This window comes from Orcinus orca, chromosome 16 (genome assembly GCF_937001465.1).
Source record: "Orcinus orca chromosome 16, mOrcOrc1.1, whole genome shotgun sequence".
Classification (NCBI taxonomy): domain Eukaryota; kingdom Metazoa; phylum Chordata; class Mammalia; order Artiodactyla; family Delphinidae; genus Orcinus; species Orcinus orca.
Window position 1 is genome coordinate 59592453 of NC_064574.1, and position 26672 is coordinate 59619124.

The 26672-nt window shown below is 46.6% G+C and overlaps 1 protein-coding gene across 5 annotated transcripts in view; it reads left to right on the forward strand.

Annotated features, from left to right (window-relative positions):
• SNX29 (sorting nexin 29) overlaps positions 1-26672 on the forward strand; it is a 551964-nt gene that overhangs the window by 203552 nt on the left and 321740 nt on the right. The window lies entirely within an intron of this gene.

The following is a 26672-nucleotide window of genomic DNA, read 5'->3' on the forward strand; positions in this document are numbered from 1 at the left end:
AGACATCTTAGCATAATGCCTACTTAGAGTGAGTACTGAGTAGATTTTAGCTATTATTATTAATACTCTTAATCAGAAATACAGGTAGATAGAAAAATGATCGTTTGACCAAGATCTCACTAAATAAAGTAGTGCTATATGCTTCCTCCCTGTGCGGTTTGCCTGCACTTTAACTGTCATGCCTCTACTAAAATGTTTCTCAGGTCAGCCTGAAGAAGGGATAGTTAATTAACTTTGGCTCAAGGGTCTTGCAAACTTCAACCAACTGACCATTACAAGATTTTCTTAAAAATGAGCTCTCAGAGTGTGGACATTTTAACAGAGAGGTGGATGCTCCACGCTCACAGGTCTTGGGAGTCAACCAGACCTGGATTTGACTTCAGGTGCACCCTCCATGACTTGACCTCTTGGAGTTACTTTGCCATCTGGAAGAGGAAACGCCACACCAGTGTAAGAGGAAATGACACCAATGTCACGAGGGCTGTTGTGGGATTTTCTGAAACAATGACTGCAAAGCTTCTAGTATGGCGCCCGGTGTATAGTTGGTGCTCAGTCAATGGTAGTTATTTTTCTGTGTCAGAGAGAGAGAGATAAGATCAGAGTCTGGATTTGGCTTGCGTAGCAATATCATAAAGACTTGAATTTTCTTTGGAGCTTTTGTGCTCGATCAGGTTCAACATGTTGATTTTTTTTTTTTTTTTGGATAACATTCCTGCTGGGTCTGTAACAGTTACCGGTCTGGGGGTTTCCATTGCAGAGTTAACCGTGTCTTGACGTGAGGGCTCATCACCCTCTTCATACAGATACTGCTCGTGTCTCCCGGAACCCATCTCATTACGTGGAGTTATGTCTGCCTGGCCTTCTGCCTTTTCACTTCTTCTCAGCTTTGTTCCCCCAGCACCTGGCTTTTACAGTCATTCATTCCATTCACTGTATGTTTCAAATGAATAGTATATGTTTAGCCCTTTACCCTTTCCAAGCAAGTTCAGGTATATTCACATTTGATTCAGTAGCGCTGTGATGAGTAGGTATTTTCCCTCTATTTAAAAAAATTCATTATTGGAGGCTCAGGAGAGCTTAAGGGGGCTTGTGCATGGATCTGGGGTGGAAATGAACTTGGGTTATTTCTTCCAAATCCCTCTTCTTTGCCTTATGAAGTTCTTAAACTAGCGTGCAGAGGCTTTTCCTGGGGCGCCTATTAAATATGCTTCTCAGGAGATCTGGGTGGAGGCTCTAGATTCGCACGTCGAGATACGTGACTCTCCTGCAGCTGATCCGTGGACCACGCCATCACCTTTTGAGAAATCTACACTCTACCCACACAGAGCTTTGATTTGATGCAGTAAGAAAGTTAAACCAGAGGGTGTGGGAAGCACCACTGGGCTTGCATTTGGTTTAAAACCCACAATACTATAAAGTACATTTCTGAGTAGGAGCATTTTTGGAGTGAGTCCCCCCAAAACGGGTACACAGAACCTACAGCGTACAGAATGGTTTCTCACGGCAGCCAGAGTCCCTTTTCCTAAGACCCAGCCTGAATGCTCTGAGCCAAAGCTAGGTATGAGATAGCCCTTAAATGGAACAGAGCAGAGACAGTGAAGCACATTTTGCTATTTCTTTGCTGTCCCTTACCCCTCGGTTTCTTCCTGGGTCGTTTAGGAACATTTACTTTATCTGTGAGTCATCCTTAGTGGGAGGTCTTTATGAAAGCCCTCAGATGCAGGCACATACTGACCGATGCCCTGCGTTTGCTTGTTTAAGTCCTGCAGTTTATTCCTTCTTCCACTTAAGTAATATTCGTGAGCACCAGCTGTATGCCAGACACTAGGAAGCAGCCTCATTAAAAGGCATGCTTTCAAAAATTGCACTCTGGCCTTTCCAGAGCTTTCACCTAATTTTTAAGTGTGTCATCTACTACTCAAAGGAATTGGGGCTCATTCCTCAACCCCAGCCAGATGCTGACTCAGTTTGTTGCAAACTATTGAGTATGTGCCCTGGCCAGGTTGGGGTGCCTTGGGGTGCCCTCGTCAGGCTTTGGTAGCTTGGGGTGTCCTGGCCAGGCTAGGGGGGGCTTGGGGTTTCTGGGGAGTTGGAAGAGCAGGGGCAGGGAGAGGTTGGAGAGGGAGAGTCCTTTCTTTCTGATCCAGGATTTCCTTGGCTCCTGACGTTAGGTGGACATAGAGATGTGTACTAGCTTCCCAAATTCAGGTGGGAATTCAGAATGCATTTTCCACGAAAGAAACCTTTTAGTTTGAGGATAAAGATTTTTCTGTCTTTTGGATGACAGATGGTTTATGAAACTGAGGTCATCAGTAGGGGAAAGAGTGAAAAGTCATTTAAGCCCCAAATGCCTTCAGGGCTGAATAGATGGCTGAGGGCTATATTGGGATCATTATATTCATAGTTGTTGTGGGAAGTGCCTTCAGGATTAAGAAAAAAAATCAGCTTAAAATGGACCTTTAGAATAGACTGTTGACAAACTTTAAGAGGTTAGTAGGTAACTTTGTTTCAGTTCTGAGGTTATAATTAATCATGGCTATTCTTTCCCCCCAAATTCTCTATGAAACACCGATGTAGGAATCAGACAAAAAGTGATCAAAATAACATTTTTTTAAAAAAAATTGTGTTTATTTATTTTTGGCTGCGTTGGGTCTTCGTTTCTGTGCGTGGGCTTTCTCTAGTTGCGGCGAGCGGGGGCCACTCTTCATCGCAGTGCGTGGGCCTCTCACTGTCGCGGCCTCTCTTGTTGCGGAGCACAGGCTCCAGACGCGCAGGCTCAGTAGTTGTGGCTCACAGGCCTAGTTGCTCCGCGGCATGTGGGATCTTCCCAGACCAGGGCTTGAACCCGCGTCCCCCGCATCGGCAGGCAGACTCTCAACCACTGCGCCACCAGGGAAGCCCCCAAAATAACATTTTTATTACTGTCAGTTGATTGGAAACTCCAGCTTGACCTGAAGCCAGAATCACACTCCCCAATACATTGCCTCCCAGGTGTAGACCCAGGGACCCCCACTGTGAGGCATTGTTGGATCTGCAGAATTACACTCACCCAGCGGGGACCAAGAGGGAAGACAGTCCGTGGAGCTGTTTCCCTTTTTAATACATCATCTCCATTTGATTCAGGATCTCACCAGTCGGGTAGGAGGTGGGGAGTGAGGCCCAGAGCATATTATGATGGATGTTTCCCCATGGAAACATGGCCCAAGGTGGGGGCCCTTCGCTAAGAGCTGTGATGACCGCAGCTGCTGGTGCCTCCTGAGGGAGAGGCCAGGGCAGTGGGGCTGGGGCAGGAGTGTGGGTCAGTGAGTGGACACCTCCTCCATTACACCTGTCCATCTGGAGAAAGGCTGTGTCAATGGAAGGAAGGCTTATTTCACCTGTAGCTGCGACTGTTCTCCAAGGGGGTCACTTCATCCTATTCCCTGTACATGTCCCCATGAAAAAGGTAGTCACGGCCAAAACGTCTGGGAAACACTGTGCATTCTACACTCTTCTTGCACGTCATGATGGATGTTAGTGAATGAATGACCTCTGTGCCAAAGACACTGAGCACTGCCCAGGGCTACTGACTTAGAGGCCATGTAACTTTCTGTGCCCCAGTTTCTTCCTCTGTAAAAGGGGAATTGTAATAGTACCTTCCTTATAGGGTTTTGGGAAGATGAGATGAGTACATGGAAAGCCTTTAGAATAATGTCTGATATGTAGTAGCCACTCAATAAATGTTATAATTATTATTATTACTATTTTTACTATCTCACTTTACCTCTCCTGGCCCCTTTGAACAATTGTAAAATTAGGATTTATTAAAATAGTATATACTTTATAGCTTGTTGTTGTGGGGATTAGCTGTTAAGAGGTGTAATTCAGATAACATGCTGGGATCTAGAAAATGCTGTGGTGGACAGAATGTTGGTCCTCCAAAGATGTCCATGTCGTGATCCCCAGAATCTGTGAATATACCCCCTTACATGGCAAAAGGGACTTTTCGGATGTGATTAAGAATCTTGACATGGAGAGATTATCCTGGTTTATCCACACGGCCCCAGTGTAATCACAAGGGCCCTTCTAAGAGAAAGGCAGGAGGGTTGGAGAGGGAGAAGGAGTGACAACAGGAGCAGAGGTAGGAGTGATGCACTTTGAAGATAAAGGAGGGTCCACAAGCCAGGGAATGCGGGCATCCTCCAGGAACTGGAAAAGACAAGGAAACAGGTTCTCCCCTAGAGCCTCTAGAAGGAATGCAGTCCTGCTGACACCTTGAGTCTAGCTTATAGGACCCATTTGAGCCTTCTGACTCCCTGAACTTCAAGATAGTAAATCTGTGTTATTTTAAGCCACTAAGTTTATGGTAACTTGTTACAGCAGCCATAGGGAGCTCATATAAATATTCAGTTAAGTTGAGGTATTGCCTGGATGGACATGGGGATCATCTAATCATCTTGTGGAGCTTGTGGTGGGAGGTTGATGTCTTGAAGGTTGGTTTTCTTGGTCAAAGGTCACCTGGTGGACAAACTTGGGACCTCAAGGGAGAGCTGTGGTCTTTGATTTGCAGCCACATCTGGGACAGGAAAGCACACCACTCCTCTGCCACACCCCTTTGTGCAAGGTGTATTTGGCCAAGACGGGGAAGTCCTTGTCCCAGGTCACACTCACCCCACCCGGGGGTCACTTGTGTCAGCCCTGGTGGATGATTCCTGTCACCAGCCAGCTCTGGACATTGGAGACGAAGCCTCCAGAGCTGTATGGTTGTGACCTTACTGCCCGGTGGACCCTTGGTGTTACTGTTTGGGTGTGGTCATTGTTGCGTGTGCAGCTGGGGAGTCTGGGTTCTCTGAGTGTCCCGCGGCAGGGGTGGGGCTATTCTCATGAATGCTTTGCTGCATGTTGGGCTTCTCCCAGGCTCTCCCAAGGAGCATTTGCCTGTGAGTTGGAGCTTGCTCTCTGTATTAAGGAAGAGGTTCTCCTACCAGGGACAGCCGAACGTGGGATTCCAGAAGCACATGAGTCTGCCCTTGTCACACGGCTCTGGTTGCGTCTCCCATCTGCCTGTGCACAGTGGACATCTGCGGCCTCGCGGTGTCAGGTCTCACGTGCTCCAGTTTTCATCAGACCAGCGTCCTCGCTCAGGGTCAGCCCAGTGAGGTAGGTGAGGCTCCACCCTCCATTCTGCACTTGACCTCAGCTGACTGGCTCCAGCCGGGTCTCGGGACTCTACTAGGCTGTCAAGAGTTCTTTCTTTCCTGTTGGGCCTGGAAGGCTGGGGCCACTGTGGTTACCTTGTCTCCAGGTGGAGCCTGGGCATGAGGCCGTCACACGGAGAGAGAAGCTGGGCTGAGAGGCAGAGAGGAATCAGGGGCTGATCGTGTCCTTCGAGCCCCTGAATCCAGCAGTGCCTGGCGTGACTGTTCAGCCCTGAACGTACTATTAACAGGAGCAGTAATTCACCAACCTCCCCTGCCCCTGTTTTTGAGCTTGAGTTGGGTTAACAAAGCTCGTATGCTCCACGGCAAAAAATTAGCTCTTTACTGGGTGCAGAGTCCATTCTGTCTTCATGAAGCACTGTTATTTCTCTGGAGTCTTTCCCGATCCACAGTGTCTGTCTCTGTGGTGCGAGGCCCTTCCTCCCGGCCGCCCTCCGTCGCATTAGGTCCACTCCACTGGCATCACCTGTCCCGGCCACCGCAGTCCTGTTCCGTGGTGATGGATTTTAACACTGCAGGTGCTTGTCGGCATCGCCCTTTAATTCATCTGCCGTAGGCTCAGGGGCAGAGGGAGAAGAAATGGCCTGTTGCTGGTGGCAATCAGAGTAATTGGCAGTGAGGGTAGGAGATCCAGTGGGAGGAACTTGACAGATGAGGGAGGCTTGGGAACAGTTTTAAAAATTTACTCTAAGAAAAAAAAGAAACAAAAAAAGGAAGTCATCAGCCTGTCTCCCGTGTCATGTCTCTGCCTGCGTGTGTCATGCCCACTGATGCCCACTCCACTGCTGCCTGTGCCTCATGCCCTCCCCGGGGTCTCAGTTTCCCTGGGCTCCCAGAAAGTGGGGAGGGACAGTTGAGAAGCCTAATTCTGTGAAGATGGACGGTCATGGGCGAGAGGATCCCTGGAGCTGGCATGTTTCAAGGGTGCGTGCGGTGCTGTGTACCCTTTTGTCCTTCAGTCTCAGTCACCGCAGGTGTTGGCGCCTCCCCTTGGGTGGCCGCACGTTCTTGCCTGCTGTGTGCACAGAGGTAGAGATGTCTTTGTTTGAGGCAGGCTGCTTTGGTTGCAAGGAAAGCAAGGTCATGAGTCTTGTGTGTATGTGTCTGTGTCTGGTTCTAGTGGGATAAGCGTGGGACCTCGTGGAAACACTGATAAGATCTCATCACTCTGCTGTTTAAAACTCAGTCCAGACTTTCTGACCATGGCTTGCGGTACTTGGTGTGATCTGGCTCTTTCCTACTTTCCAGCCCCACCTCCCCTCACCCTCTTGTTCCCTCTCTCGGCCCCGGCCACACCGGGCTTGACTAAGTAATACATCAGGGCCTTTGCACTTGCTGTCCTTCTGCTGGAAAGCTTCTCCCCCAATCTCTGAATGGCTGATTCTGCCTTGTGAGGCAGTTTCCGTTCAGATGTCAACTCCTCTGACCTCCCTGCCTCTCCTTCTTTCTTTGTTCCATTACTTCCTTTATCTTCATCACAGAACCTTTATCAGTACCTCACAGTATCTGGTTGTTTATTCCCTTCCTTGTTCACTGTCTGTGTTCCACCCTGCAGTGTACAGTCCACAGGAGCAGGGACCTTACCTGTTGTTCTTCCCGGCTGTGTTCACAGTGCCTTGCACAGTGCTTGACCCAAGGGATGTGCTCCATAAAAGTTTATAACATGGGGCTTCCCTGGTGGTGCAGTGATTGAGAGTCCGCCTGCCGATGCAGGGGACGCGGGTTCGTGCACCGGTCCGAGAAGATCCCACATGCCGCGGAGCGGCTGGGTCTGTGAGCCGTGGCCGCTGAGCCTGCGCGTCCGGAGCCTGTGCTCCGCAACGGGAGAGGCCACAACAGTGAGAGGCCCGTGTACCGCAAAAAAAAAAAAAAAAAATTTATAACATGAATGAACAGAAATCCAAGAGGAGCTATTGTAGGACCTGGCCTCCTGGCATTTAGGTGATTGAAAACCCATGGCAGCCAGGGAGAGCTCAGCAGTGGGCGAGGTCACGGGTCTTCATTCTAGGGCTACAGATAATGTGCTGTACCCTGTGTAACCGCTTCCTTCAGTTGTGCCTCCAACCAGATTCTTCTGATCACATAGTTTTGGCTCCTTGTGACTGCAGTTAGCACATGACTTTGACTCTTCCAGGGTTTCGTCATTCAGAGATCTTTTGACTACAAGAGTCATAAAGTCCAATTCAATCTGTTTTAAATGAAAACAATGGAATTCCAGGAGTGCCTGTCTTCAGGAATAGCTTGATCCAGGGGCTCAAATAATATCATTAGGAGGATTTTTTGTTTTTGATTTTTTTCATTTCTCAACTCTGTCTCCCTTCCCCCTCGCCCACAAATATTGGCAGTGTGGTGCTGGTGAATGTTTAACAGCTAGCTCTCTAAGGGAAGAAGGCTCTGATTTAAAGTGCTTGCTGATGTCCATGGTGGCGGTGCTACACTGTGGCTGATTTCAAGCTGTCAACACGATGTCACTGAATGCAGAGTTGGGAAGAGGTAATGCACTGGGCTCCTGTGAGCTGGTGTGCCCCAGCTTTACACCCGCCCCCCATGTGTTGGCTCCATTTTCAGGCAGGTGTTCTTATGCTGGCAGAAAGCTGCCAGCAGCTCTTGGTTTAATCTTCCGAGCAACCCAACTGAAGAGAGAGCTCTTCCCCACTAGTTTCCTTATAAACCACTCTTCCATCTTCCCCCACGAGGAGCAGTGCTTCTCAATCTTGGCTCCATATTCAGTCACCTGGGGAGTTCTAAAAAATCCCAGTGCTTGGCCACTTGGAACCACTGCCTTCAGATTGATGAAGTGATGTGTGCTAATGTGTTTCAGATGTGTCAGTACTCCTTGATTCTTGGCCTGTGGTAGATACCTTGAATCTCATTGACACAAGAAATTAATCATTACAGTCATCCACCTCTAAAGTGGCTGAGCCAAAATTCCTACCCAGATATAAGCCAAGTGCACGCTTCCCCCAGTGCCCTGAGTTGATTCTCCCGGAAATGTTCCAGGTGATGAGATACGCTGCACACTCTGGGCCTCAGAGGTGGTGAATGACAGGTGACCGAGAGGTGCTTGGTAGGGGCAGCCTCTGCCTGGGATGCCTGGCTTGATTGGTTCGACTCTACCCCTTAACTTCATCCTGAGAAAAACCCACTCTGTGCCCCTGTCTTTGGTGGGTGACCGAAACCCAGTCATGGACCACATGGGGAGCCGCGTCAGAGCATGAGGTACTTGGAACTGGACATCAGCTGGGGACAAACAGAAGCGCTGGCTCACCACTTCTCAGTAGCAGTGGTGTGTGTGGACCAGGCGTGCTGTAGACGTTTTCTTCTTCCTCAATGAAGGCTCCTCCTTCCACGGTAAAGAGAAGCCTTTGCCTTGAGAAGGAGCATGGAGAAGGCGATAGCAGGGCTTTGGAGGCAAAAGGCAGGCACACATTTTCCAGTTGGGGGGAATCTGGGTTGAACCTCAGCCCTATCATCTACCAGCTCCGAAGTCTTGGAATGAGTTTTAATCGCAGAGCTTCAGTGTTTTCATTTGAACAGAGAGATAATAATGTTGACTTCCTAGCATTTTTTGAAGTATAAAAGAGACGACATATGTGAAGTACCAGGCAATTGTTGACATTATTTTGGGTTGGAGATGCAGTTTGAAGGGCATCCAGGCTGTGGAAGGTCAGGGACCGTTAGCAGAACACCTGTACATTAATTTCTGAAAGTGGGTAAATAATTATGGTGATAATTGTAGAGTAAACCTCTTTGAAAGCTTTGTAGTCCATTATGCTGGTAGAACAATATTTGTGTGATTAGCCAGTTTCCTCACCTTTAAATAAAAATCCGAACAGGTAGCCCCAGTACCTGGCCCTTGCTAAGCACTCGGTACTGCCAGCACCAGGAAGATGCTCCAGGGACAGTGACCAAAGCTTTGATATTTTAAAATCAGGACTTGCTGGAGAAGTCCAGGAAGTAAGGTACCCATCACCCAATGTACTCGCCACCCAGGTATAACAGATAAATTTCCATATTGATTGCATATTAATGAAAAGACTTAAAAGTTGCAAATACAGTTGAGGGTGTCCTTACTGACTGCATGCACAGATGTTTCCAGATTAATTCTGATGGCCCAGCTTGGGTGGCAGGCCTCACTTAAACGAATTCTGGGGACTTGGGTGGCATGGGCGGGGGGGGGAGCGGAGTTAGAACTCTGATAGGCCTAGCCATGGTCACATGCCCTTTCCTGGAAGGGAGGGCGTAAGGTGGGAGCAGCCCCATCCAAACATTCTGAATTGAGAATGCAGAGGGGCAGGCCCCCAGAAATAAGAGATGAATTCTGACAAGAGGGTTTGGGGAGCAAAAACAGATGATCTTGCATCTGGAGTGATGTGGGCAATGGAGGTAACACCAGAATTTTTATGTAGGAGGGGTTTGGTGGTTTTGTTGGAAGGGGGTTTGGAGGCATCGTCTTGCTCTGTTTTTATGGAATTTGTAGGTTTCCTTGGGATAGTGTCTCAGGTAGAACTAGACTTGGCTGCATAAAGAAAAGAAACCTAGACAAGACTGACTTCCATAAAGTTCTTCTCTTATCCCACACAAGTCTAGAAGTAAGGAGTGTAGTCCAAGGCTAGTGTGATGATTCCATAGCAGTTGGGAGCTCAGGCTGCTGTTTTCTTTTTGCTCTGCCATCCTCAGTACACGGCTTTTTGTCTTCATGATTGCCTCATGGCAATGTATCAATGTATTGCGGCTAGTGCTCCAGCCATCACATCTGTATTTCAGGCAGATAGATGCAGAAGGGGGAAGGGAAGAGAGTGCATTTCACAGCTGAATTCTATAAGGATTTAAAACTTTAAGGATCATAAGCTTTCTTTAAGCAGCTTTCGCCCCAAAAGACTTCTGCTTAATGCTGTTGGGCCTCCCCTAATTGTGGGGAAAGCTGGGAAACGTGGTTGCTTAACTGGCACATAGGGAAGGAGGGACAGTGGATATCGGGTAGGCAGCCCGCAGTCCTTGCCCCAGGTGGCTTTGAGGAAGGTGAGGCTGATGACAATTTTGCCGGGGTGGGTGGAGGAGGATGTTTCTAAAGTCCCCCCAAGCCACCCCTTAGTGTCATCACTACTGGGAAAAGCTTCATCAACGATACAGGGTCATAGCTGCAAGAGGATCCATTCCCTGGTTCTAAAAGTGGCCCATGTCTCTCTGGAGACCTCCATACGAGATAATGTTTTATTTGCTCCACCTGATTTTATCCCCTGCGGATGCTTTCCTCTCATAAGTCATTGCAAAGACAATTGCCTGAAAACGCCAAGCATCCATTCATGATTTTTGTTCATTTCCTTTTTATTGTTCGGTAGGAAACAAAGGCCCAGAAACAGAACAGGAGTACTTGGAGTGCTTCAGCTCCCTCCTTAGAGGACTAGGCCAGACATAACACTTATCGTTGTCATTGTCACTTTTTAGGGCTGTCTCGGCGTTGTGATTCTCGTCCTGCAGTTTTTCAATCAGTGTCTCTGTTGGTGTTCAGCTCCTCCCCTTCCTGGAAGCTGACAGGTGGCTTGTTTTGTTAAATGCCACTTTGGTTCTGAAAACTGCTCTGTTTTAAGTTTCTAATTACAGTTTTCATCAGGCAACTTGGTCATTTTGCTTTGCTTGAGTGGGTAATGATGCTTCTACCTCGGCGGAGAGTGACTTGTCTAAATGTTTTCTTTTTTCTTGGACTGAATAGAAAAATAGACATCCTAGAAAGAGATAAAGCCCACCTCTTGGTCTGGGGTTATTTCACTGGTTTATGGCCTCAGTTTCATTCTTTGTGTTTCAGGAGAAATACACTCCTTCCTCACCCCTCTCTGCGGAATGCCTTCTCACCCTCGTACCTTCTGTTCATTCAGTATAGAATCTTCCTTCTGCCCAGTATACCTCCTAGTCACAGTCGGATATCATTGCTCCAGGAAGCCTAAATGATGTCCCCACCATCATTTCCCCTAGTTGGTCACTCCCAGATCTATAGTATTGCTGCGTAATTTGTGCTTTAAAATTTTAATTTCTTCCTTTCTTTAGTGACATATTCCATAAACATTTACCAGGATATAAGCTCTGTGACAGTGGGGACTGACTTGGTTTTGATATTGTTGTACACTCAGCTTCTGAAACAGATTCCGTACACCTGGTAAGTGATCAGTAGCTGTTTGATGAGTGATGGACTGACTGACTTACTGAGTTTAAATACTAATAATAACTAACGTGGGTTAAGCGCCACATGCCAGGCCCTGTGTTAACTGCTTAAGAGGCCAGCTTCCCGTGAGGTGGGTCCTCTTTATCATCCGCACTTTACAGGTGGGGAAACTGAGGTCAAGAAAGGTCAGAGAGAGTACAGGGGAGTCAAACTGTCTACATTAAAGTCCTTTCCATGTACTGTGTTAGATTGTTGTTATTACCACCGTCATGGTCAAGTGCTCTGCCCAAGGCACACAGCTGGTGGGTGGGGGGCCGGATCATTGAGGCCCCGAAACAGAAGTGAATGACCTCTGGAGGTCACAGATGGGGGTGAGTGGGTGGGTCCAGTAACCTGGGCTCCAGGAGAGGGGGGTGCCTGGTCTTTCCAGTCCCAGTTTTCTCCCAGGCAGCCAAGCCGGTGGGCAGAGCAGGCGAGGATGTGGATGCCGAGCCGTGTGAGGTGCTGCTTGGATGCCCTTGACCCGAGTTCTTGGGAGGCATTCTGGGTCCGTGCTGCTCTCCCCATTACCTTCCCATTTCTGACTTAGAGTCTGTTTCTGAGGCCCAGTCCCTCCAAAACAAAACAAAACAAAACAAAACGCCCTCCTCTACCAGGTGGAGCCAATTAGGCCAAGCTCGGCTCTACCTTTAATTACTTTTGCCCTCATTTGCATCTGGTTTGTCTCATTATAATGCCATTAGCAGGGTGGCGACCAGCAATGGAGCGCACACAGTTTTGAGGCCTTGCTTCTGTGGTCTTGGCTTCCTTCGGAGTAAAATGAAGGATTTGGAATAGACACAAGCGCACACGTACCCCTGGGCCAGAAGCAGCCTGCTGAACTCACCTGGCTCGCCTGAAAATTGTCTTCAGCAACTTGATTGTGGAATAACAATTTGTGTTTTCTTTCCTTGTTAAAAAATGAAGCCATATTCATTGTAGAGAATTTAAAAAGAGAGACAAGCAAAGAAGGAGAAAATAAAAATCACAAACCCTCAAGCGTTGTTAATATTTTGGAGTATATCCTTCCAGACGAGTATAGCACTATGCTGTGAACACTCTTGGGATAAACACATCTTGCCTGAAAAGTTTGGGCATCCCTCACCCCCCTAATTGACACATGGACTTCATGGGCTAAGAAGAAAACTGATGACATTAAAAAAAAAACAACAATAACAAATAATTGGTAGGGATTTTAACAGTAAAATCAGGCAGTGATATAAAATGACTGTAAATTATGCCAAGGTCCTGTCAGTAACCAGTCACATGTGTGCCAAGATGACAGGAAGTGGGGTTTGATGGGCATGCAAGCTGGTTACTGCTGTCTTGCCTCCTTCCTTACCCCTTTTCCAGAGGAAAACAGGACAGCATTCATGAAGGCTGCCCATCCTGTGTTAGAGCATGAAGGTGTAGTCCATGGATTTGGCCTGGAAGGTTCTAGCTCTGCCCCTTGCCAGCGGTGTTACCTTGGGCAGGTAACCTGGCCTTTTTTGTGTGTTTTATCTTTTTCCTTTCTGTATGTTTTTTTTTTTTTTTTTTTGTGGTACGCGGGCCTCTCACTGTTGTGGCCTCTCCCGTTGCGGAGCACAGGCTCCCGTCGCACAGGCTCAGCGGCCATGGCTCACGGGCCCAGCTGCTCCGCGGCATGTGGGATCTTCCCGGACTGGGGCACGAACCCGTGTCCCCTGCATCAGCAGGTGGACTCTCAACCACTTGCACCACCAGGGAAGCCCCTGTATGTTTATTTTTTGGATAGTTTCTGTTGCTAAGCCTTGAAGTACACTAATCTTTCTTCTGCATTTAGCTCATGACACTTTACGGTGGCCGTACCTGGCTGCAAGGGATGCTGGGAAACATAGTCTCTTAGTTTTGTGCCCAGATGTCCAAGTGCCCAGCAAAAATTGGTGTTTTTCTTACTACATAAGAAACACTGGCTATTAGGGGATACTTGTCATTTTTGCCACACATGTGAATTAATTGCTACTCTGCTTTTGATGAGCAAGTGGGCGCAAAGTGCTAGCTTTCTGGGCAATGGCAGTAATGGGGTCAGTTTCAGTGGAGAAATGGGGAGAGGTAAAATGTGAAAGATGGTCTACGCTCAGCACTTGGAAGCTCTCCCCCTGTTTGGGTGAAACAGGAGTCATCCTCCTCTTCATGTTTAAGAAGTAAGGTAGCCAATTGCTTTGTGTCCCATGCCTGTTTCCCCTGTGAATCTCGGGTGCCCTTGTGGCATGAAGGATTAGATTTACCATGATCCTACTGATCAGCTGGGTCAGTGCCAAGAGAATTTGATTAAACTAGAATCGAGACCCAGGTCCAAATCTTGGCTTAATGCTCTTGATGCTCATGTTATTTTCAGATGGCATAAGCTCACTTGCGCCATCTGTAAGGCACGGATAGTAACTACCTGGCTCAGTTAACAGTGGATCCCAGGTTTACGAGATCAAGTTTTAAACTGCTCTTTCTATATCGTTTAGTCTCCCATAGGGAGAGGAAAATAAACTTTACAGTATTTTCTTGGTTTCCCATGACTTGTTATCGTACTTTCTACCTTCCTTGGGTAATTTCTATCTGGAGAGTACGACAGTTGGCATTCAGTTAAATATGAATTACAGAAGGTCTCTTCTGTTATTTGCAGTGATAAAAAATATTGGTTTAATATATTAGAGTTTATGTCAGTGAAAGCAATCACTTCATAGCTTGTTTTTCATAATTGAATATTTTATTGGAATTTAAAAAATGAGTTATATGTATTTTTTTAATAACAATCCCAATAATACAGAGACGTATAAAGGAGCTAATCTCCCTTAATGCTCCCCACGTTAGAAAACCAGGGTAAATTGATGCATGTGAACTTAGGCAAATCTATACTCTGCAAACGTAAGTATACCTGTTCTACCTATTCCAGTTTTTCCCCTCTAAAATGGGATTACAGTCTCTATCAGGGGTTGGCAAACTATGGCCCATGGGCATGCCATCTGTTTTTGTAAATAAAGTTTTATTGGAACACAGCCACATCCATTTGTTATGTATCGTCTGTGTGCTTTGTCTATACAATGGAGGAGTTGAGTGGTTCCAACAGAGACACATGGCCTGAAAAACTGAAAACCACCTAGCCCTTTACAGAAAGTTTGCTGACCCCCGATCTGACCTACTTTGGCTTTCTCAGGTAACAGCATATCACTGAACAGTCATGAATCTTCCTCCAGATCAATAGATAGAGACCTAAGTCATTCTTTTTAGTATCTGCATATCAGAGTTGATCATGTGACCTGTGATTGTTAAAATCATTCCCCCATAGATGGTATTTAGTTTGATTCCAGGTTTTTGCCATCACAAACAGTGCTTCATAAACCCCTGTATACATGTATTTTTAATTTAATTTTATTTTATTATTTATTTATTTTTGGCTGTGTTGGGTCTTTGTTTCTGTCCGAGGGCTTTCTCTAGTTGCAGCGAGCGGGGCCACTCTTCATTGCGGTGCGCGGGCCTCTCACTGTCGCGGCCTCTCTTGTTGCGGAGCACAAGCTCCAGATGCTCAGGCTCAGTAGTTGTGGTTCACGGGCCTAGTTGCTCTGCGGCGTGTTGGACCTTCCCAGACCAGGGCTCGAACCCGTGTCCCCTGCATTGGCAGGCAGATTCTCAACCACTGTGCCACCAGGGAAGCCCTACATGTATTCTTATATCCTGGGCTGCTGCTTTTATGTGGGAAAGATTTACAGAAGTACGGTCGCTGAGGGAAAGCATGGGTACTGTGCCCATCAGTTGCCTTTTGGTTTGAAACCAACATGTCATGTCATCAAATGTTCTCCCTGATCTGACACCATTTTTTTTGGATCTGACATCTTTTTTTGGGATCTGACGTTTTTTCAAAAAGTGATTTTCAATCTCTTTTGACTCTGGCTCACAGTAAGAAATAGGCTTTTGAAGTACACACTTTCAAGTATGTATATAATTGAGACACAACCTTCCTGGAATAATACTTAACCTTCACTACGGGCAAAACATTCTCATGTTTTGTATCCTGTTCTATTCCATGTTGACAAACATCAATTGTGACTCACTGAATTATTTTCACCACCCTACGAAAGGGACACAACCTGTGGTTTGAGAAACACCATTTTCTAGAAAGGGGTAATATTCTGGAATCTTGTAATCTAGTTAAGTTTGATATTTTACCTGTTGGTCAAGGCCATTCCTCCTCCTTCCCTTCCTTATTTAAGGTAAAAACATTATTCTTCTTAATGAAAATTCATATATATTTTAATGCATAATGTCTTTATAGTGCAAGGTGGGATACAGACCAGTTTCCTTTGGAAATGGGAGTTGTGCTTTGGTTTTCGTGTGTTTCCCGGGAGAGACTGAATACTGGGGCTTTGCCACCATGCAGTGTGGACATACCTGTTAGCCAAGCCACCTCACAGGTGATTTGTCCTCTCTCGGGTCTAGCCCAGTTGCTCATACGTTGATCCTGACCACCCCCGACCCCAGTGTTCACACACGTCACACCCCCCCCCCCCCCCCCCCCCCCCGCTCAGCCTTAACTCCCACTCTGTCCTCTGCTGAGTGCTCTGCAGACTTTGGCCTTGACCAGCCGTGAAAACTGTGATTCTGCTATTCCCTCTGGGTCTGTTGAGGCCTGCAGCCTTATTTGAGTAATAGAACTTTTTCCCCCTTTGGCAAACAAGGAAGCCAACTGAAGCCAACAAGAAAGGGTATTATCTCTCAGAACTTCTTCGGGTGCAGGTCTGGCTGGATCCAGGTGCACAGGCAGTTTACCAGGAAGATTTATCTCTCTTCCCCTTTGTCCTGCTTCAGGTTCTGGTAGGTTTGTTTCATTTTCAGACAGCTTATCTTTCCTGGAGAGAGGAAGAGATAAGATAGAAGCTGGAGAGACAGGGAAGGGTCAGAGCAAGGATCATTCCATGTGACCTGCAGAGAGGCTTGGGTTTTACCCTCAGGCTTGGGAAGCTGGTGAAAAATTTAAAGTGGGAAGTGACATGAGTCAATTTGCATGTTTCCTCCCCTCACATGAAGATCTGCCCCATGTGTCATATTGTTCTCTGTACGTCAGAAGCTGGATTCTGCCTTTAGAGGGATGGTTACTTTCAGACGCCTAAAATATTTTTTTCCTTTTTTTCTCCTTTTTTTTGAAATTTCTGACATTGTTTGAATTTAATGATTCATATTACGAATTATTCATGAAAATGATCTTTTAAGCTTCTTATAATAGCTGAAATTATCCTTCATTAGATACTGACAGTTCCTGTGATGGGTGTAATTATAAAAAAAAATATTCTTAGGCTAGTTATATTCTGCAGTGTTAAAATTACGCAAATGAGCAAGGGATAAGAATAGAAGCTGAGTAGGATGGTCAGATTTTATGGGAGAAGGGGGGGTGGCAGCATTGCAGATTTTCTCAAAATGAATAAATATGTGCTGTACACATTAAATACGTTTTTATTACAGTCTGCCTTGATGTTCACCCTTTCCTCATTGGCAGGGGAGCACATTAATTTTAGCGCCCTGAATTGTTTGTAGCTCTTGCCCATGTATGAATCGCATAAAGGAGAAATTTTCTTTTTTTTTCTTTCCTCCTTCGTTCCACTCAGCATTTTCTGCAAGGCAGGCTGTAGTAATCTCTGATAGCTCTGCAGAATGTCAGGCTTATTGCTAATACAGAGAAAGCTGAGCAGGGAGTGGGGAGGCTCGAGGGTGGAGGCAGCGAGCCGGGTCCAGTGAGCCGGGGTGGGTCTCTGGGTAATTAGCCTGAGAAATCAGGACCGCATCTTGTTCATGTCCCAAGGATGGCCAAGTGGGATGTTCATGGCTAATAGGGGCCAACCTACTTCTTGGGATTAACCTTGGCAACTTTATGGGGAAGCACTGGGGTGAGAAGAATTGAGGAGCCTTACAAACCACAATGGGCAGGGCCCCACGTGACCTGCCCCTGCCTGCCTCTCCAGGGTCTGTTAATAATGCCCCTGTCTGCCTCTTCCTCACGTGGTCCCATCCCTTCCTGGGGGCTCTACAGAACCCCCAAGAGAGCAGTTGGCTCTACAATCTAAGATCAACTCACAGGTAAAGCAGATGGAGTGAATTCTCCCACCTCCCTGTCTTTGAACTGGACCAGTTAGCGAAATGTAAGGTGGAGGGTGATTTTAAAAAGGAAGAAAAAGGCTAACATTTAAGTAGTGTTTTGCATTTGAAGAACTGTCCAGGTACTCATTTAATCCTCACATCAATCCGATATGCTAGATGCTTTACGATCTTCAGTCTGCAAGTGAGAAAGCATAAACAGAGAGCTTAAGTCACTCGCTCAAGATCACACAGCAAATTAGGAAGGTGAAACAATGCTGGTAAATTTCCAGTGATTGGTGACAGCACGGGGTGGGGGTCCAATCTGCCCACCCAAGAGGTTTTCAAACAAGCTTGGGTTTGTTCAAGCAGGCATGTCTTCCAGAACTCTCCTTTCACTTTTACCTTTTGGGACCTCTACCCGTTTCCCGTCAGGTTCTGGGTGCCCACCGAGCTGCCTGCTTCTTTGCCCAGTTTGGCATGTACTGCCACCCCTCGTGTAGTATCATATGTCGCTGCACGGTGGGCATGGTTCGGTGTCTTCCTCGCTTGCATCTGGGCAGCCCTCCGCCTTGGTGTTTGGTTTTCTTCCAAAATGTGCACAAACCTCATTATGCCTTCAGATGACAAGCAGTAGATACTTACTTTCCATTATATCTTAGAGACCAGAGGTTGGCAAATATTTATTTTTTTGTAAAGGCCCAGAAGTAAGTATTTTATGCATTGTAGTTGGTCTCTCTCCTCATCCTCTTCTCCTCCTCTTCCTCTCCCTTTTTTCATCCCCTCCCCTCCCCCCTCCCCTAAAATGTACAGTTTTTACAGTAAAATAGACCACAGGCTGGATTTCACCCAGGGGGTATAGTTTGCCAACCCGTCTTGCAGTCATTTGTTGGTATTAAACTGCCTCTCTTAAAAAATTGAACTGTCGTTGTTCTTGTGGGGCTGATTTTTGGTTCAGGTGGTTCTTCTTGCACTTGTTATGTCTGCTCGTTTCTGAAGTGCCCTGGACCCACTTGTATACTTTCTTCCATTCCCTGTTAATCTCTTGCCACTCTTGCCTGTTCTGGTTTTGCTCCAGCCACCCTGGTGCCCTGGAACTTTCTCAGAGATGCAGAGCTAGTGGAGGTAAGGGTGATGGTTATTTGCTTCTTCAGACTTTTCTTTCCACAGTTTCCACGGAAAAACGCTCACTTGATAAAAGGTAACCACCAGCCTGTGTGTTTGCACCTGAGTGTTCCTTTGGAGCGGCTTCTCCCTGAGTGTCTGATGTTGCAGGAGGGGGCATGGGGAGGAAGCTTTGTGGTTTGCAGACGCCGTCCGCGTAGCCATTCTTTGCCAGCCTTCTGAGGTCACTAGTGTAGATCCATCTTCTCACTTCTTAAGTGAGAAAACTGAGGCTCAGTGTGGGTTCTGCACGCAGCATGTAGCAGAGCTGGAGAGTCTGTTTAGGTCTGTAAAGTCCAAATTTGGGACTCTCGCTGGTACCTCCTTTGGACATGAGTAATTCTGGAATGCTTCTCCTCCGTGTGCTCGTGGTTCAGAGCGGGGTTTCTGGAGCCAGACCATGTGGGGGTGAGCCCAGTTCTACCCTTCAGCAGCTGTGTGACCTTGGGCAAGTTACCTACCCTCTCTGGACCCCAGCTTTCTTACGTGTAAAACTGAGATAGGGGTATCGCCCTCATGGGTTGTAATGACTGTAGAATGAAACCAATGACATCATGCTCGGGAAACATTAACTATCATTGCTTTTTCTTTTTTAATCAACTTTATCTTTAATCGTAGTAAAATACACATAGCAAAATGTATCGCCTTAACCATTTCTAAGTGTGCACTTCGATACTGTGAAGTACATTCACATGGTTATGCAGCTGATCCCTGGAACTCTTGTCGTCTGGAGGTCTAAAGCTCGGTCCCCAGCTCCTTGCTTTGCTTTTTAAACAATCAGGCGAGAGCAGCAGGCACTTGACTGAGTTGAAAACAGCACCTGCAGTCTGCAGACAGCTGTTGTGCTTTGCCCTGTGGGTGGCCCGGCTCCTGGGCCATGGTGAGGCATTTAGACTTGGGGTCTGTCTCCCTCCCCAGCCATGACACCTACCGTTTATTGCCTGCTTTCTCCTCATGGGCTCTTGACTGAGCACTTCACGGTCAGCATCTCTCGGAATGCCTGCCACAGTACTTTCCGGCATGTTCTCGTGGTTCCCCTATTTTACGTAAGAAGAAACTGAGTCTCAGAGAGGCTCAGCAGCTTATGTCCGCCCACGTGGCTCAGAGAGGGCAGAGCCAGGCTCTTACCCTCATCCAGGGGCTGGCTCTGCATCTGCTAGCCTTGCCCCCCTACCCAGTTTCTTGCTATTGGACGGCTGTGGTGACATTTTTTTTCTCAATGTTTTCCTCAGCATGTGAAATACTAATCCTTTTGAGTAGTAGGTTATCTGAGCACCTGCTTCTGGCTTCAAGAATGGAATAGATGTGGCAAATTATACATCTCCTCCCCTACTGCCCCTTTCTCCTTTCTTTTCCTTTCCTTCCCTTCCTTTTCTTCCCTCCCTCCCTCCCTCCCTCCCTCCCTCCCTTCCTTCCTTCCTTCCTTCCTTCCTTCCTTCCTTCCTTCCTTCCTTCCTTCCTTCCTTCCTTCCATCATTCCTCCCTCCCTCTCCTGGCTTCACTGCTTTCTCTGACACATCTTTATAGAGGGCCTGCCATGGACCAGGCCCAGTACCTGATGCCCAGAATGCAGACACGAGACAAAGTCACTGCCCTCAGAGCTCGTGGATGAGAAGGACAGAGAGATGAGTAGGAAGAAGTTGCAGGTCAGCGTGATAGGCTCCCTAACATGGCACTGAGGGGAGTCTGGGTGCGACAAGAGTATGGCGGAGAGCCTGGCCCGCCCTGCTCTGGGGAGAACATCGGGCTCTTAGAGAAAGTACCATCTGATTGGAGGGTTGAAAGTTGAGTGGGAATTCTCCGGGTCAAAAAAGGGAGGATGAGATGGTCAAAGCTTTCTGAAGGATTCTAAAGAAACCATCTGTGCAAAAGCAGGGTAGGTCATTGAATTTGATCTTTCTCTAGTCAAAAAAAAATTTTTTAATAGCAAGCAAGCACAAAACCAGGTGACCCACTGAGACAAGCTTGCTGGGGTCCCAGCTCTGTGTCCTTTTAGATGCTTCCATAGCATCTCATGGAAGAGCCCAAGGCAGATGTGACAGTATCCCAGGGCAGGATTGGTTAAGGTTAACTGGGATTCCGATTGGTGGCTGCACGCAAGACCAGGTTAGAATCCAGCCTGGGCACCTCCCAAGGGGGGAAGGCTGTTGGGCTTCCTGGATGTTATACTTTATCCAAGCAAGGACAGAGCTTGGATAGACATTTCTAGGTAATCTGTAAATCTCGACCTCCCTTTACTTCACTGAAAAATCATTTCTAACACCCATTATTCTACTGAACAAAGCCTTTGGTGGTGATCAGAGACAAAGATGGCTGAAGTCTTAATATAACCTATTGTATCTTTAAAAGGAATCTTACATACTTGGGCCTGGGTATGTTGTAAAGTTTGCAGTAGGCATCTGGGTCAGCCGAGGTCCAGGGTGCAGGGTAAGAAGCAGCACGGAAAGTTTAAGGTCCTTTCCTGAATTGTTTGAAGAGTCGAGGAGCTGAGGGGGAGGGGGTCTGACCAGATCTCAGCAAAGCCTAAACAGCCATAGTTGTGAACTCAGCAAGCCTTCCTCTCTTTGTTAAAAAATTCATTGACTTTCCAGCCTGCAGCCCCATGTTTACTTTGCCACCCTCATTGTAGTTAACTCTACCGTAATACACTGGAGTTAATGAAGAGGCCCGCTTGCCTTTACACTAACCCCAGTTAGACAGATGAAGCAATTGAACTGTTTTACCAGGCAGCGTTCAGCCCTCATCTGCCGGCATTCCAGCAAGAAGCGAATTCATCCGAGGTATGAAATCCCTCACGTACAAATGGCTTCTTTGCTGTCCCACTCCTTCCTCATAATTAATCCTGGTGATGATTAATCTTTTTGCTCTTACTTTATCTAAAGAACGGTCTTGTTCAACATTCTGGAGACCTGAAAAGCGCTGTGTGTGTTCAATATTAATATGCAACCACTCAGAAAGGTGCAGAATAAATTGAATTAATATAGTCTGGGAGTTTGGGATGCTGTAACCAGCAGAGGCCTGAAATTGAGGTGTATGCTAGTAGAAAGCATGAATCGAGAGAGGGGGAAGATGGCGGAAGAGTAAGAGGTGGAGATCACCTTCCTCCCCACAGATATATCAGAAATACATCTACACGTGGAACAACTCCTACAGAACACCTTCTGAACGCTGGCAGAAGACCTCAGACCTCCCAAAAGGCAGGAAACTCCCCATGTACCTGGGTAGGGCAAAAGAGAAAAGAATAAACAGAGACAAAAGGATAGGGACGGCACCTGCACCAGTGGGAGGGAGCTGTGAAGGAGGAAAGGTTTCCACACACTAGGAAGCCCCTTCGCGGGCGGAGACTGCGGGTGGTGGAGGGGGGAAGCTTCGGAGCCGTGGAGGAGAGCGCAGCCACAGGGGTGTGGAGGTCAAAGCGGAGAGATTCCCACACAAAGGATCGGTGCCGACCGGCACTCACCAGCCCGAGAGGCTTGTTTGCTCACCCGCCGGGGCGGGCAGGTCTGGGAGCTGAGGCTCAGGCTTCGGTCGGAACGCAGGGAGAGGACTGGCAGTGTGAACACAGCCTGAAGGGGTTAGTGCGCCACGGCTAGCCGGGAGGGAGTCCGGGGAAAAGTCTGGACCTGCCGAAGAGGCAAGAGACTTTTTCTTCCCTCTTTGTTTCCTGGTGCGCGAGGAGAGGGGATTCAGAGCGCTGCTTAAAGGAGCTCCAGCGACGGGCGCGAGCCGCGGCTAACAGCGCGGACCCCAGAGACGGGCATGAGACGCTAAGGCAGCTGCTGCCGCCACCAAGAAGCCTGTGTGCGAGCACAGGTCACTCTCCACACCTCCCTTCCGGGGAGCCTGTGCAGCCTGCCACTGCCAGAGTCCCGGCATCCAGGGACAACTTCCCCAGGAGAACGCACGGCGCGCCTCAGGCTGGTGCAACGTCACGCTGGACTCTGCCACCGCAGGTTCCCCCCGCACTCCGTGCCCCTCCCTCCCCCCGGCCTGAGTGAGCCAGAGCACCCGAATCAGCGGCTCCTTTAACCCAGTCCTGTTTGAGCGAAGAACAGATGCCCTCCGGTGACCTACACACAGAGGCAGGGCCAAATCCAAAGCTGAGCCCCGGGAGCTGTGCAAACAAAGAAGAGAAAGGGAAATCTCTCCCAGCAGCCTCAGAAGCAGCGGATTAAAGCTCCACAATCAACTTGATGTACCCTGCATCTGTGGAATACCTGAATAGACAATGAATCATCCCAAATTGAGGAGGTGGACTTTGAGAGCAAGATTTATGATTTTTTCCCCTTTTTCTCTTTTTGTGAGTGTGTATGTGTATGCTTCTGTGTGAGGTTTTTGTCTGTATAGCTTTGCTTTCACCATTTGTCCTAGGGTTTTATTCGTCCCTTTTTGTTTTACTTTAAAAAATTTTTTTTTCGTAATAATTATTTTTTTATTTTAATAACTTTATTTTATCCTCTTTTTTTCTTTCTTTCTTTCTTTCCTTCCTCCCTTCCTCCCTTCCTTCCTTCCTTCCTTCCTTCCTTCCTTCCTTTCTTTCTTTCTTTCTTTCTTTCTTTCTTTCTTTCTTTCTTTCTTTCTTTTCTTTTCTTTTCTTTCCTTTCTTTCCTTTCTTTCTTTCCTTTTTATTCTGAGCTGTGTGGATGAAGGGCTCTTGGTGCTGCAGCCAGGAGTCAGTGCTGTGCCTCTGAGGTGGGAGAGCCAACTTCAGGACACTGGTCCACAAGAGACCTCCCAGCTCCGCATAATATCAAATGGCGAAAATCTCCCAGAGATCTTCATGTCAACACCAACACCCAGCTTCACTCAACGACCAGCAAGCTACAGTGCTGGACACCCTGTGCCAAACAACTAGCATGCCAGGAACACAACCCCACCCATTAGCAGAGAGGCTGCCTAAAATCATAATAAGGCCACAGACACCCCAAAACACACCACCAGACGTGGACCTGCCCACCAGAAAGACAAGATCCAGCCTCATCCACCAGAACACAGGCACTAGTACCCTCCACCAGGAAGCCTACACAACCCACTGAACCAACTTTAGCCACTGGGGACAGACACCAAAAACAACGGGAACTACGAACCTGCAGCCTGCAAAAAGGAGACCCCAAACACAGTAAGATAAGCAAAATGAGAAGACAGAAAAACACACAGCAGATGAAGGAGCAAGATAAAAACCCACCAGACCTAACGAATGAAGAGGAAATAGGCAGTCTACCAGAAAAAGAATTCAGAATAATGATCGTAAAGATGATACAAAATCTTGGAAATACACAAAATGCAAGAAACATTTAACAAGGACCTAGAAGAACTAAAGATGCAACAAGCAACGATGAACAACACAATAAATGAAATTAAAAATACTCTAGGGCTCCCCTGGTGGCGCAGTGGTTGAGAGTCCGCCTGCCAATGCAGGGGATACGGGGTCGTGCCCCGGTCCGGGAAGATCCCACATGCCGCGGAGTGGCTGGCTTGTGAGCTGTGGCTGCTGAGCCTGTGCGTCCGGAGCCTGTGCTCCGCGACGGGAGAGGCCACAACAGTGAGAGGCCCACACACCGCAAAAAAAAAAAAAAATACTCTAGAAGGGATCAATAGCAGAATAACTGAGGCAGAAGTACGGATAAGTGACCTGGAAGATAAAATAGTGGAAATAACTACTGCAGAGCAGAATAAAGAATGAACTGAGGACAGTCTCAGAGACCTCTGGGACAACATTAAACGCACCAACATTCGAATTATAGGGGTTCCAGAAGAAGAGAAAAAGAAAGGGACTGAGAAAATATTTGAAGAGATTATAGTTGAAAACTTCCCTAACATGGGAAAGGAAATAGTTAATCAAGTCCAGGAAGCACAGAGAGTCCCATACAGGATAAATCCAAGGAGAAACACACCAAGACACATATTAATCAAACTGTCAACAATTAAATACAAAGAAAACATATTAAAAGCAGCAAGGGAAAAACAACAAATAACACACAAGAGAATCTGCATAAGGTTAACAGCTGATCTTTCAGCAGAAACTCTGCAAGCCAGAAGGGAGTGGCAGGACATACTGAAAGTGATGAAGGAGAAAAACCTGCAACCAAGATTACTCTATCCAGCAAGGATCTCATTCAGATTTGATGGAGAAATTAAAACCTTTACAGACAAGCAAAAGCTGAGAAAGTTCAGCACCACCAAACCAGCTTTACAACAAATGTTAAAGGAACTTCTCTAGGCAAGAAACATGAGAGAAGGAAAAGACTTATAATAACAAACCCAAAACAGTTAAAAAAATGGGAATGGGAACATACATATCGATAATTACCTTAAATGAAAATGGATTAAATGCTCCCACCAAAGGACACAGACTGGCTGAATGTATACAAAAACAAGACCCATATATATGCTGTCTACAAGAGACCCACTTCAGACCTAGAGACACATACAGACAGAAAGTGAGGGGATGGAAAAAGATATTCCATGCAAATGGAAACCAAAAGAAAGCTGGAGTAGCAATTCTCATATCAGACAAAATAGACTTTAAAATAAAGACTATTAGAAGAGACAAAGAAGGACACTACATAGTGATCAAGGGATCGATCCAAGAAGAAGATATAACAAGTGTAAATATTTATGCACATAACATAGGAGCACCTCAATACATAAGGCAAATACTAACAGCCATAAAAGGGGAAATCAACAGTAACACATTCATAGTAGGAGACTTTAACACCCCACTTTCACCAATGGACAGATCATCCAAAATGAAAATAAATAAGGAAACACAAGCTTTAAATGATACATTAAACAAGGTGGACTTAATTGATATTTATAGGACATTCCATCCAAAAACAACAGAATACACATTTTTCTCAAGTGCTCATGGAACATTCTCCAGGATAGATCATATCTTGGGTCACAAATCAAGCCTTGGTAAATTTTTTTTTTTTGCAGTAGGTGGGCCTCTCACTGTTGTGGCCTCTCTCGTTGCAGAGCACAGGCTCTGGATGCGCAGGCTCAGCGGCCATGGCTCATGGGCCCAGCCGCTCTACGGCATGTGGGATCTTCCCGGACCAGGGCACGAACCCATGTCCCCTGCATCGGCAGGCGGGCTCTCAACCACTGTGCCACCAGGGAAGCCCAAGCCTTGGTAAATTTAAGAAAATTGAAATTGTATCAAGTATCTTTTCCGACCACAATGCTATGAGACTAGATATCAATTACAGGAAAAGATCTGCAAAAAATACAAACCCATGGAGGCTAAACAATACACTACTTAATAACGAAGTGATCACTGAAGAAATCAAAGAGGAAATCAAAAAATACCTAGAAACAAATGACAATGGAGACACGACGACCCAAAACCTATGGGATGCAGCAAAAGCAGTTCCAAGAGGGAAGTTTATAGCAGTACAATCCTACCTTACGAAACAGGAAACATCTCGAACAAACAACCTAACCTTGCACCTAAAACAATTAGAGAAAGAAGAATAAAAAACCCCAAAGTTAGCAGAAGGAAAGAAATCATAAAGATTAGATCAGAAATAAATGAAAAAGAAATGAAGGAAATGATAGCAAAGATCAATAAAACTAAAAGCTGTTTCTTTGAGAAGGTAAACAAAATTGATAAACCATTAGCCAGACTCATCAAGAAAAAAAGGGAGAAGACTCAAATCAATAGAATTAGAAATGAAAAAGGAGAAGTAACAACTGACACTGCAGAAATACAAAAGATCATGAGAGTTTACTGCAAGCAACTCTATGCCAATAATATGGACAACCTGGAAGAAATGGGCAAATTCTTAAAAATGCACAACCTGCCAAGACTGATCAGGAAGAAATAGAAAATATGAACAGACCAATCACAATCACTGAAATTGAAACTGTGATTAAAAATATTCCAACAACAAAAGCCCAGGACTAGATGGCTTCACAGGTGAATTCTATCAAACATTTAGAGAAGAGCTAACACCTATCCTTCTCAAACTCTTTCAAAATATAGCAGAGGGAGGAACACTCCCAAACTCATTCTACGAGGCCACCATCAC